The sequence below is a fragment of the Candoia aspera genome, chromosome 1, assembly GCF_035149785.1.
Source record: "Candoia aspera isolate rCanAsp1 chromosome 1, rCanAsp1.hap2, whole genome shotgun sequence".
NCBI classification, from domain to species: Eukaryota; Metazoa; Chordata; class Lepidosauria; order Squamata; family Boidae; genus Candoia; species Candoia aspera.
This window is the reverse complement of record NC_086153.1, coordinates 78,187,131-78,201,581: the sequence shown is the minus strand read 5'-3', so window position 1 is coordinate 78,201,581 and position 14,451 is coordinate 78,187,131. Positions and strand designations below refer to the sequence as shown.

General features: G+C 41.1%; 1 pseudogene; it reads right to left on the bottom strand.

Annotated features, from left to right (window-relative positions):
• Window positions 1-13,233: 13,233 nt before the first annotated feature.
• On the bottom strand, window positions 13,234-13,301 carry LOC134488663 (U5 spliceosomal RNA; annotated as a pseudogene).
• Between the last annotated feature and the right edge of the window lie 1,150 nt (window positions 13,302-14,451).

The following is a 14,451-nucleotide window of genomic DNA, read 5'->3' as shown; positions in this document are numbered from 1 at the left end:
TTAGCAATAAGTGTAAATAAAAACAATGGCCAAGCTGGAAGGTTCACAGGAAGAAACCAAAGTGAGTTTTGACAATATCATTTTTGTGGTGGCCACTGTTGAAGCATCTTAAAACATCAGGCTTAGAATGGGTTTAAACCAATGCAATGGCAGGATTCCCCCCTTCAATCAAAAGAATCTTGCAAATTGTAGAGTTAAGAAGTTGACTGATAGCTGAACATGCAAATGAACTGCAAGCTGTAGTAATGATTCCCAAGGAGGAAAATGGGGCTAAGATTAAATATAAAGAAGATCAAACCAATAACAATAGGTATAGCACCCACCCTTAGAATTAACAGTGAAGATATCAAAGTGGTAGATAGATTCTGCCTTTTAGGATCAATGGTCAACAGTAAAGGAACAAGCAGTCAATAAATATGCCACAGACTAGCGCTTGGTAAAGCAGCCCTGAAGACCTTGGAAAAGATATTTAAATGCTAGGATGTGTCTCTATTGTACCTACAAAGATCAAGCAATGGTATTCCCTGTGACACTCTATAAAAGTGAAAGTTGGACTTTGAAAAAGCAGGATAGGAAGAGTATTGATGCTTTTGAACTCTGCTATTGGAGAAGACTCCTGAGAATTTTATGAACATCCAAAGAAACGAACAAATGGATCACTGAACAAATCAATCCAGCATTCTCACTCAGGGCACAAATCAGGCTCAAATTATCACCGTGTGGACACATTATACAAAGACATAGCTCTCTGGAGAAGTCCATAATGCTGGGAAAGGTAGAAGGAAGGAGAAGTGGATGACCTGCAGCAAGGCTGATGGACTCAATTACAGTAGCAATAGGTACACCATTAGAAGATCTGATGGACCAGGTTGAGACAAATTGTCATGGAGAAAATCTTTGCAGTTGCTAAGAGTCAGCACTGACTTGATGGCACATAGTCATCATCAATCATAAGATGCTGACAATTTGGGAGAAGACTAGCCTTTCTCATAGAACTGTATCTTCAAAATAGCCTATGAAAAGGAAATCACTATTACCTCATTTTAAATCTGCAAATAATAAGCCCAGTGTCTCTATAATGTAAAACAAATATAGATAATTTTAGCAAGTTGCATATATTTGGAATTTAAAGAGCAGGTTGCAGGTAATCTTACAGATTGATTTCCATAGTATAGGTGGTTACTCAGAGATCATTTGTTTATCACTACTGTAAAGTGACTAAACTACACTCCACAGACAACATGCAAGTTCTCAATCTCTATTGTTTGCAGCCCCAGAGTTCACCACACAAGGTCACAGCAACTCGTCATTTTTTTCCTCTGCTCTTTCAATTTCTTTAAAAGAAAGGTAAGCATAGGTAGAGCAAGCCATTAGTAGGCTTAACACATCAGCGTTGCTTTTTATTCCCCCACTCCATCAAAAAGGAGCCCAGAAATCTTAGCCTTGACTGCCTAGTGTCACTTCTATTCCCCTTTCTCCCTTCAGAGGCAGTTGTGTCTTTTCTACTGAGAAAACAAAAGACGCTAGAGGCAGGCAATTTGCCTTATATTGAAGTTTTATTGAAACATCGAAAGAACTTGATGCAGTGAGTCTGCAAGTATTATAACATATACAGGTGGCCTGAAGTAATCAAGTAACAACATGAGATCATAGGCATGATAAATTCTATAGAGGCCTTTAAAAAAACAAGGAGTCCTAATTTACCAGAAGGCAAATTGGTGAGCTTCCATCCTTTCAACCACCACAACTTATCTTCGCCTATTTTTCTGATCAGACAGACACTTTTCCAAGCAAAGCAGTAGGCTGCAGCCATGCGGTTTGTATATCTTAGGGAAGCACTTGGAGTTTACGTGGGGATGAATGGGTACTAACCTTGATCGCAGTCAGACTGCCTCTGAAGGCCATCTGCTGGGAGACTGATGGGCTTCCTTGTGAAATTGGCCATTGTGAGAACAGATTGCTGCACTAGATGGACCAGGGGTCTGATCCAGCAGGGCACTGCTTATGTTCTTGTGACACCCAAAGGTATCCTTGGGAATAAGAGTGATGCTTGGGCTTGGCTTTGCACCATACCAGCACCCCAGCAATATTTTGGTTCTGGCCAAAAAAAAAAGTATGGGCTGGAAATTAGGTCCATGAATGCTTCAGGTTCAGTTCCAGAAAGGTGCTTTGGTGCATACAGAAGCCATAAATGCAGCAGCTAAGACTGAAACACATTATAGGGGACTGAAGAGTCACAATTGGAGACAGTTGTCTATCTCTGGAGTACATGGATACCCTCTTATTACAAACTCTGGATCCAGTCCAAGGAGTTTTATTGTTTCTATGTAATTATTTGTGATTGCATTCCAGGAATCTCTACATTTTGCCACCTTTGGTATGAGACACATTCTTCATAGATACATATCTATGCGTATTCCATTTTTGCACATGGTATGCCATTGCACAGGCTGATCTCCATAAGTGTGGTGATTTGCTTTTAAGAAATGGGACTTCTGGCTTTATAGTTTCCTATTTCTTATGATTATATTCACACTTTTGCAAATATAAAAGTAGTCAATCTTCCAACTAGTTGCCTCTTACTTGAAGTTTGTGAGCAAGCAGTTCAAAAATCCTTGACAGCCAAGTGACATGCCTTATGTCTGGCAAGGAACATTTTCCAATTCTAATCAAACCCTTTTGTTCGTCTCTTTCCTATGATGAGCACTCTGCATTGCCATTCATTAACACCCCCCCCCCTCTCTCTCCCTCTCTCAACTTGAGAAGTGCTCAGTGACTCCGAAGATGAAGGCAACATCTGTGAAAACATGAAAAGGATGTGGGAGGCAAGGATGGTGAGGACCATTTTGTTCCAACAGCTGCAGACCATTCAACAGACTTATCAAAGTACATACTAATGGGAATAAATTGCACCGAAGCTTTCTAAATTCCAGAAGTGAACAGTGTATCATAAGGGATCAGATGACAGTTATGTACATGGAAAGAAGTCAGGGTGGCCTTCTCCCTCTGTTTGATTGTTGATATTGAAATAGAGCATTAAAGAGCAAGCATTTCTGCTTATTGGAGTCCTGTTACATCAGAAGTGGTGGAATCATTTCAAAGAGAGTCATTCTATAGCCGTAAATGGCTGCTGATCTCTTCTGGCTTCACCTACATCCTCCGCCTTCCTTTCAGTTGCCCAAGGCATAAAATTGCTCCCAATCAGCATAGCTTAATAAATTCTCTTAATCTTCAGTTCAATTCTCAGTAGAAGGAATTGGATGGGTGAAAGAGCTAAGGACCCATGATGTGTCTCTTCAGGACTGCTGTTACGGATGGGACTGCTTTGGGCAGGAACTTAGTTTTACGACTTGCTTCCTTTTGTGGTCCTGCTTTCCTCAGTGTAGCTGTGCCTTTACAGAAGGGTATGCAGTAAAGGCAATAACCTTTCTATATCGTCAGTTACATTTCTGTGCCTGACTAATGGTAGATCCCTCTTCAACCCTGAAACTGTGAGGAATTGCAGTGCAGCTTCAGTGTGAAAAGGTGTTTTATAACATGAAGACGTTGTGTTCCCACATCTCCAAGTGCAAGAAGAATGCTATTTCCATGGAATAGTGTCTAAATAAAATATGCATTTCTAGGCATGGAAAAGTTATCCAGCATTCACCTCCTTAACAATAAGGAATCCCTTCCCCTTATCCAGTGGAAAACAACCCTACATATAATTATTCAAAACTAAGTCACATCATGTGAAATAGGTTTAATCCAAGGATAAGTATGCAGAGGAACATTACCGATTGATCCCAAAGGCTGTTTCCTACCCACCACCCTGTGAAATATATGTCCTTTTACACAGGCATACCCACCTGAAGAAGGGTATTTCTAACCCCCAACAAATTTGCCCATAAAATATGTATGGATATAGAACATGATAATCAAGGTTAGGAATGACAGGCAATTTCTTTGTTGCATATACATAAGACTGTTGAGATTACTGGACTGCTCCATAACATGTACATTTGTTGAAAGTAACATAATTAAATCTTAGGGGAAAACTCTTATTTAAAGCATGAACATTTAAACATTGGTTGTGACTGTTTCTTTAGTTATATTATGCCTGTTTTTGTGCTATGTACTGTTGGCAGAATGCTGGGAAAGCCTTTAGCCCAGGAGAGATCAGAAAAGTCACACACACCAGGCATATCTATAAAAATAATTTATTTACAAAAAAAACAAAACATATTTAAAGGACTTAGCTCCCCTTTGGAGCAAGCCTTGCTTGGCTACATATAGGCAGAGAGAAAAAAAAAAAAAAAAAAAAGAGGAAGTAAGAAACAAGTCTGGGCAGGATCCTCCCCCCAGGCAATTTGCATGAAGCACGTGAAAGGAGACAATCAAATACAACCTCTTCACCCAGCCAAAATGATTAGGTACAATAGCAGTTTTAATCGTTAGTAGGAAAACCTCAACACTCCCCTTTTTATACTACAGATTAAGATGCAAACCAATCTTCTCTGACAACTCTTTGTGTCTTGGTACAGGAAGAGGTTTGGTTAAAATATCAGCAATCATGTCTTTTGATTCACAATATTTTAACATTATTTCTCCTTTGCTTATCATATCTTTGATATATTGATATCTAATATCGATATGTTTTGTCCTATTTTTGCAGGCTTCAGATTTTGCCATAGCAACGCAAGCTTGATTATCCTCATAAACAGTTATAGGCTGGTTCACTTCCATGCCTATGTCTTTTAACAAATGTTTAAACCATGTAACCTCATTACAGGTTTGTGTTAGAGAATAAAACTCTGCTTCAAAGAGCAACAAGTGTTTGTTTTCTAGAATGCCAGCCTAAGCTAGATCCAGCAAATTGAATTAAAATCCCAGAAGTGGATTTTCTGTCACTGACATCTGCTCCCCAGTCAGAATTGACAAAAGCCTGCAATTTCTCAGTTCCAGAGGCATTTAGCTTCAGGCAATAATTCTTTGTCCCTTGCAAATACCTCATTAACCTCTTCAATGCTGCTTTTTTTTCAGTAGATGTAGGCTTCTCTCTTCAGCAAAGGATTGTTACCTTGTCGTGGTGCTGGAGCTTGAGCACCTCAATGATGCCATGAGCTAAACCGTGAAGGGCCACCCAAGACGGGAAGGTCATGACAGAGAGGTCAGACTAAATGCGATCCCTGGGGAAGGTAATGGCAACCCACCCCAGTATTCTTGCCGTGAAAACTAAATGGATCAGTACAACCAGAGATATGTCGGTATACCATCGGAAGATGAGACCCCCAGGTCGGAAGATGGTCAAAATGCTACTGGGGAGGAACAGAGGATGAGCTCAACTAGCCCCAGACGTGATGACGCAGCTAGCTCAAAGCCGAAAGGACGGCTAGCGGCCGACGGTGCTGGTGGTGAACGGCGAATCCGATGTTCTAAGGATCAACACACCATTGGAACCTGGAATGTAAGATCTATGAGCCAGGGCAAATTGGATGTGGTTATTGGTGAGATGTCAAGATTAAAGATAGACATTTTGGGTGTCAGTGAACTGAAATGGACTGGAATGGGCCACTTCACATCAAATGACCACCAGATCTACTACTGTGGACAAGAGGACCACAGAAGAAATGGAGTAGCCTTCATAATTAATAGTAAAGTGGCTAAAGCAGTGCTTGGATACAACCCAAAAAACGACAGAATGATCTCAATTCGAATTCAGGGCAAGCCATCTAACATCACAGTGATCCAAATATACGCCCCAACCACAAATGCTGAAGAAGCTGAAGTAGAGCAGTTCTATGAGGATCTGCAGCACCTACTGGACAACACGCCTAAAAGAGATGTTATTTTCATCACAGGAGACTGGAATGCTAAGGTGGGCAGTCAAATGACACCTCGAATTACAGGTAAGTATGGCCTGGGAGAACAAAATGAAGCAGGACATAGGATGATAGAATTTTGCCAAGACAACTCACTCTGCATAACAAACACTCTCTTCCAACAACCTAAGAGACGGCTTTATACATGGACTTCACCAGATGGACAACACCGAAATCAGATTGATTACATCCTTTGCAGCCAAAGGTGGCGGACATCTGTACAGTCAGTAAAAACAAGGCCTGGAGCTGACTGTAGTTCAGATCACGAACTTCTTCTTGCACAATTTAGGATCAGACTAAAGAGATTAGGGAAGACCCACAGATCAGCTAGATATGAGCTCACTAATATTCCTAAGGAATATGCAGTGGAGGTGAAGAATAGATTTAAGGGACTGGACTTAGTAGATAGGGTCCCGGAAGAACTCTGGACAGAAGTTTGCAGCATTGTTCAGGAGGCGGCAACAAAATACATCCCAAAGAAAGAGAAAACCAAGAAGGCAAAATGGCTGTCTGCTGAGACACTAGAAGTAGCCCAAGAAAGAAGGCAAGCAAAAGGCAACAGTGACAGGGGGAGATATGCCCAATTAAATGCAAAATTCCAGAGGTTAGCCAGAAGAGACAAGGAATTATTTTTAAACAAGCAATGCACGGAAGTGGAAGAAGACAATAGAATAGGAAGGACAAGAGACCTCTTCCAGAAAATTAGAAACATTGGAGGTAAATTCCAGGCCAAAATGGGTATGATCAAAAACAAAGATGGCAAGGACCTAACAGAAGCAGAAGAGATCAAGAAAAGGTGGCAAGAATATACAGAAGACCTGTATAGGAAGGATAACAATATCGGGGATAGCTTTGACGGTGTGGTCAGTGAGCTAGAGCCAGACATCCTGAAGAGTGAGGTTGAGTGGGCCTTAAGAAGCATTGCTAATAACAAGGCAGCAGGAGATGACGGCATCCCAGCTGAACTGTTCAAAATCTTGCAAGATGATGCTGTCAAGGTAATGCATGCTATATGCCAGCAAATTTGGAAAACACAAGAATGGCCATCAGATTGGAAAAAATCAACTTATATCCCCATACCAAAAAAGGGAAACACTAAAGAATGTTCAAACTATCGAACAGTGGCACTCATTTCACATGCCAGTAAGGTAATGCTCAAGATCCTGCAAGGTAGACTTCAGCAGTTCATGGAGCGAGAATTGCCAGATGTACAAGCTGGGTTTAGAAAAGGCAGAGGAACTAGAGACCAAATTGCCAATATCCGCTGGATAATGGAAAAAGCCAGGGAGTTTCAGAAAAACATCTATTTCTGTTTTATTGACTATTCTAAAGCCTTTGACTGTGTGGACCATAACAAATTGTGGCAAGTTCTTAGTGGTATGGGGATACCAAGTCATCTTGTATGCCTCCTGAAGAATCTGTATAACGACCAAGTAGCAACAGTAAGAACAGACCACGGAACAACGGACTGGTTTAAGATTGGGAAAGGAGTACGGCAGGGCTGTATACTCTCACCCTACCTATTCAACTTGTATGCAGAACACATCATGCGACAAGCTGGGCTTGAGGAATCCAAGGCTGGAGTTAAAATCTCTGGAAGAAACATTAACAATCTCAGATATGCAGATGATACCACTTTGATGGCTGAAAGTGAAGAGGAACTGAGGAGCCTTATGATGAAGGTGAAAGAAGAAAGTGCAAAAGCTGGTTTGCAGCTAAACCTCAAAAAAACCAAGATTATGGCAACCAGCTTGATTGATAACTGGCAAATAGAGGGAGAAAATGTAGAAGCAGTGAAAGACTTTGTATTCCTAGGTGCAAAGATTACTGCAGATGCTGACTGCAGTCAGGAAATCAGAAGACGCTTAATCCTTGGGAGAAGAGCAATGACAAATCTCGATAAAATAGTTAAGAGCAGAGACATCACACTGACAACAAAGGCCCGCATAGTTAAAACAATGGTGTTCCCTGTAGTAACATACGGCTGCGAGAGCTGGACCATAAGGAAGGCTGAGCGAAGGAAGATCGATGCTTTTGAACTGTGGTGTTGGAGGAAAATTCTGAGAGTGCCTTGGACTGCAAGAAGATCCAACCAGTCCATCCTCCAGGAAATAAAGCCAGACTGCTCACTTGAGGGAATGATATTAAAGGCAAAACTGAAATACTTTGGCCACATAATGAGAAGACAAGACAGCCTGGAGAAGATGCTGATGCTAGGGAGAGTGGAAGGCAAAAGGAAGAGGGGCCGACCAAGGGCAAGATGGATGGATGATATTCTAGAGGTGACGGACCCGTCCCTGGGGGAGCTGGGGGTGTTGACGACCGACAGGAAGCTCTGGCGTGGGCTGGTCCATGAAGTCACGAAGAGTCGGAAGCGACTAAACGAATAACAACAACAAGGCTTCTCTACCTGTCTACTTAAAATGGCCACAGAATTTGAGATATCTGGGCGAGAATGATTTGCAATGTACAGTAAACTTCCAATTGCAGATCTATAGTTCTCTGCCTCAGTTAATTGAGTTTCTCCTATATCTTTCTGAAAATCTATTATCATCGGAGTAGAGACTGGTTTACAGTCTTGCATATTAAAATCCTCTAGGAGCTTTTGAATTTTACTACGTTGGTTTAACAGAAAGCTACCATCCTTGTCTCTGTGTACTTCCAAACCTAGGTAATTGGTCACAACTCCAAGGCTTTTTAATATGAAATGGCTTTTCATGCAGGCTTCAAAATCAAGCCTTTGTTTTTCTGTTGATGTGAACAGCAGCAAATCATCAACATAAATGCACAGATACATACAGCCTTGTTTGTCCTTCATATATACACAGGGATCTGCTTCTCCTTTTTCAAAACCAAAATTCTGCAGTTTTTCATCTACTTTTTGGTTCCAGGATCTAGGAGCTTGTTTTAACCCATAGATTGACTTCTGCAGTTCACAGACAAGATTCTCCCCTTTTTCATAGCTAGGGGGTTGCTGCATGTATAATCTGTGGTCTAAATCACCATAGAGAAATGCAGTTTGAATGTCATAGTGGTTAACTGACATTCCCTTGAGTGCAGCAACTTTTAACAGTAATCTAATTGATTCACCTTTAGTAACTGGTGCAAAAGTCTTGTCAAAGTCTAAATCTTTCCTTTGAGTGAACCCTTTTGCAACCAACCTTGCTTTATATTTTTGGATTTTGCCATCAGCATCCCTTTTTAGTTTGAAAACCCACCTACAACCCAGACAGTGTTCATTGGGAGGTAGATTTACCAGTTTCCATGTTTTATTTTCTTTCAAGGATGCTAATTCCTGTTGCATGGCAGAATGCCAATTTTGTGCAATCTCAGGTGGTAAAGCATTCACTTGTTCTAAAGACTCAGGTTCTGTGAATATGTGAAAAGCCTTTACTGTTTCAGCCTGAAAACGTGATGGAGGAACGCCTTTATTACTCCTCTGAGATCTGCGAGGTAATACAGGGCTTAAATTTTGACTCCTATCACTTTCCTGAGAAGCATCTGTCTCATCAGACAGATCTTCAGTTTGCTTTTCTGGTTTAATGTCCTCATCAGGCAAAAGATCACCATCAGCAAGTCCTTGCTGTTCTCTTGTGGTGGTCAGATCAACTGGAGAGCTAGAATTTAATCTCCCCCAGTTTTGTTCAGCAAAAGAAGCGCTTTTGCTAATTATCAATTTCTCTCCCATTATGAACCTGTAGCTCCTTTGGCTTTGTTCATAGCCAACAAAGATGGCTTTCTTTGTTGTGGGGCCTCCTTTCCTTCTCTGCTGTTTTGGAATGTGAACCCATGCAGTGCTACCAAACACTCTAAGATGGCTTACCTTTGGTTTCACACCATAAAACAAATGGAATGGAGTGTCCGGAATCACAGAGTTATACAACCTGTTCTGTACATAACAAGCAGTCGATAAAGCTTCTCCCCAGTACTTAAAACATAATCGTGAATCTTTTAACATGCATTCCATCGCATTTTGCAAGGTTCTGCCCTTTCTTTCAGCAACACCATTTTGCTGAGGGGTGTAAGGGTTAGAAAGAATTTGTTCTATCCCCTTTTCCACTAGGAACCTTCTGAATTTGTGAGAAAGGTATTCTCCTCCTCTATCACATTGGAGTGCAGATACAGGCCTAGGGAATTTTCCATTTGCCCATGTCACAAAACCTTTAAATTTCTCAAATGCCTCATCTTTATGTTTTAAGATATAGATAAATGTTTATCTTGAGGAATCATCAATGCTGGTCATTGCATACCTTGCTTGTCCAAGACTTGGAGCAAAAGGACCAATAATGTCAGAGTGTACAATTTCCAAAGGTCTAGTTGTAACTCTGTCACTGTGCTTACTCACAGGAGCTTTTAGTGTTTTGCATTCTTTGCAAACTACACAGTCTAAGTATTTATCACAGGGTTTTATCTTTAGGTCAGCACACAGCTGTGGCATTTGTGCTATATACTTGAAATTAGCATGACCAAATCTCCTGTGCATCAGGTGTACACATTGGTCATGATATGGAGTGTTGCCAACTGCAGCCTTGCAGCTTGGCTTCCTTGCATTTTGCACAATGTACAAGGAGTCTTTTAACATACCAGTAGCACACAATTTCCCATTTTTTCGTATCTCACAACCATTTTTCTTAAATGTTATGATATACCCTGTTGCAGCCAATTTTGCCACAGATAAAAGGTTTGATTGTAAATTTGGCACATACAACACACCTTTTACAGTTTCTCCTAAGCAGGATAAATACAAGTCACCTTGTCCCATAATTTTGGTCACAGACCCATCAGCCAAAGATACACTTTGTCTTTCAGTTTTAGACAGTGACACAAAAGAGCTTTTACAATTACATAAATGACAACTGGCCCCAGAGTCTAACACCCATACATCAGAATTACCCTTCTCAGCAACCTGTGCAATTTGGGTTGTCTGAAGAGCCTTCTTCTGTGTTGCCCTTGTGTTCTTCTTCTCTGTCTTTCTACTCTTGGGTCTCATGGCACAGTCTCTTTGCAAATGTCCAGCTGAACCACAAGTGAAGCATCACTGGCTGGCTAGTGCTGTGGCCTCAGGTTCCTTTCCCTTCTTTTCCCTCATTTTCTGGTATTGCAGCTTTCCAGAAGAGATGGGGGGGGGGGATCTTTCCTCTCTCTTCTCCCATTCAGCAAGTAAGCACTGTGTAACATACGATGGGGTGAGGTCTGCTTCAGGCATAGCCTCCAGGGTACAAATCAGCGTGTCCCACGTTTCATTCAGTGAGGACAGGAGGATATAGGATTTTGTGAGAGGTGTAAATTCCATTCCTCTCTCCTGCAACTCAACAAACAGCTGCTGAATAAAATGCAGGTGCTCAGGAAGGCTATCTCCTTCTGCAAGGTAGGCTCTGTACAGCTTTTTCGTCAGAGTAACTTTACTCCCTGCTGTTGCCTTTACATATAAGTCTCTCAAAGCGTCCCAAAGTTGCTTTGCAGACTGCATGCCTCGCACATGGACTAGCTGATTGTCCTCAACTCCCAAGATAATGGTGGCTCTAGCCCGCTCATCCTGTCTCAGCCATTCAGCACTGGGATTTTGGGGCTTTTGCTCACCAATTGACAGCCAAAGATTCTCTCTGCGAAGATACATTTCCATCTTCAAGGCCCAATTCAAATAGTTGGTCTCTGATAGGCGCTCCAGAGGCATCGCTGAGGGCTGGGAGGTAGCCATGGCTTCTTCCTTCTTTTGCAAGTCACCTCAGCTGGCTTCTTTGTCCTGTAGACTGGCAGTTGCTGGAAAATCTCCAGGTGGCTCCAAAGAAAATCTTCACAGGTCTTTGCTACCTGCCTTTAAATTGTGCATGAGGTGTGGAGCTGATCTCTCTTGGTTTTACTGGGTTGCTCACTGGGCACATAACCTGTTGGCAGAATGCTGGGAAAGCCTTTAGCCCAGGAGAGATCAGAAAAGTCACACACACCAGGCATATCTATAAAAATAATTTATTTACAAAAAACAAAACATATTTAAAGGACTTAGCTCCCCTTTGGAGCAAGCCTTGCTTAGCTACATATCGGCAGAGAGAAAAAAGAGGAAGTAAGAAACAAGTCTGGGCAGGATCCTCCCCCCAGGCGATTTGCATGAAGCACGTGAAAGGAGACAATCAAATACAACCTCTTCACCCGGCCAAAATGATTAGGTACAATAGCAGTCTTAATCGTTAGTAGGAAAACCTCAACATGTACTTATCACTTTGAAGTAATATCATTTCAGAGATTTTGACTGGAGAATGATACCAGATATAGAATTTTAAAAATGGCTTGGGATAAGTTGGAAAGAAAACTAAGATAAGTGGCTAAGGTGCTGGGCTAAAAACCAGGAGTCTGTGAGTTCTAGTCCCGCTTTGGCATGAAAGCCGGCTGGGTGACCTTGGGCCAGTCACTCTGTCTCAGCCCAACTCACCTCACAGGGTGGTTGTTGTGGGGAAAAGAGGAGGAGGAAGGAATAATAGGTATGTTTGCTGCCTTGAGTTATTTATAAAAATAAAAATAATAAGGGCAGGATAGAAAATAAAATGGATGGATGGATGGATGGGTGGGAGGAAGGAAGGAAGGAAGGAAGGAAATGAGAAATTGGTTGAAAAAGACTGTTAGACACACGCAAAAATCAAGGGCATATAAAATTAGGTGGTAAAGCCGGTGTTCCAGAAGAGGGATAAAAGAATGAGGAATAGCAGCAGCAAGAGCAGCAGAGCAGACCAAAAAAGTCAGATCCTAGGAATTGCCTAATTGAGTTATTTCAGATATTTTGCATTTTTTTCCAAAAAGTAGATTGGCTACCATAAGAAGAAATTCCAGTTCAGTATAGAATTCTTGCTAGAAGTTTCATTGTTCATCAGACTATTTTCTGCCTGGCCTTGTGGAACAACCTGGTTCTTTCCCATGGCTCTTCCTTCCTTCATCTGCATCATGAGATTCCCTGTAGCTGCCAGGCCAGCATTCCATATCAGATTGCCTTGTAATACATACAGACCTATGCTCATGCCAGAGCCGAATGCTTTGCCCAGCAGAGAATAGATCATGACATAATGGTTTTATTTTCAAAAGTGTTTTTCACCACTGGGTGGTTACGTTTCCATTGTTTATATGCGAAGTGGGTACTGCATAACTTTCATATTTTCTTTCGTTCTTTATTTAGTATACTGATACTCTTATGGATTTTACAAACCAATCCAGCCTTTCTCAACTTTTTGACCCTGAAGGAACCCTTGAAGTATTTTTCAGGCCTCGGGGAACCCCTGCACATTCAGGCTCAAATATAGGCCAGAAGATACAAAATTATTGTATTCGTTTCATGTGTAGGCCTGTATATATGCATTAACAGTGTTCTTAAACTAAAAATAAAGAATGAAATTTACCTCTCCACAGAAATCTTTAGTAAAAGGCAAAAGATTTATACAATCTCAAGAGAAACCAGAATATATTGAACAACAGCAGAGTATGCTGTTGAACAAGTTCAGTGTTTTCAATACCTGGGGGTAATCTTTTAGGCCAATGGAAATAAAAAGGCCCATGCTAACTATGCATCACAAAATGCACACAGGAGTTATCTTAAGACTTCATCATTCCAGAGGAGGTCAATATCTACCTGCAGCCACTAAGCTCTTTGAGGCCAAGCCTCTACCTCAATTACTCTATGGAGCACAACTTGGACCACCCTCCAATCTTGCACCGATTGAACTTGTTCAATCTGAAACTTACCTCTTTAATGTGAAGTTGCCTGATTTGAAATAATGGTTTAAATAAATCGTGATCTCCCAGGGAACACCTAGTGACCTCTTGTGGAACCTGAGGGTGCCACAGAACCCTGGTTGAGAAACCCTGAACCAACCAATAGTTCAGGTCAATAGAAAAGTTCTACCTTGTTGTTTTTTAATGCAAAGATATTCATCTTCAGTGGGTTTTTCCGAGCCTCTTGTTCATCTCCTTTCTTTCCCTAGACCCTCAATATTCTAGAGGGATAAAGATTGGTACACCATATGGTTCTGCATATCTCCAAATAGATCTGTCACACTATTGACTTTTTGGGAAGCAACTTTATGCAGAGCACAAAAGGGGGAATAAGAAAGAGTAAACCAAAGAAAGTAAAGGCATAAAATAAGGGATATAAAGGGAATTGCAGCTACATCTAGCTTATAACAACACCACTCTCTATACCTCTCCATACTTATTCTTGCTCTTCATACCTTTATAAATCATTCTTGCTTCCACAACATCCATACATCACTTCTCTGCCTTTTAGTCTTTAGACTTCTGTTCTTTTTCTCAGATTTCATCAACTCCATCTAACCACAACTTTCTCATTTCTCCCTTTCCTCTTGACTTTTCCTTCAAATTTTATTTATTGAATGAATTTATAGGGCTGCTCAACTCAAACAGTGTGACTCTGGGCAGCATATAACAAAAACAAACAATAAACCAAAAGAATCATTTAACATTAAAAACATAGCCAATATATAAAATATAAAATGGCGAACAAACACAATAAAGAAACAACCAAAAGGGGATTCCATCAATTTGACCCATACGCCTGGGGAAAAAGCCAGGACTTCATGGCTTTTCTAAA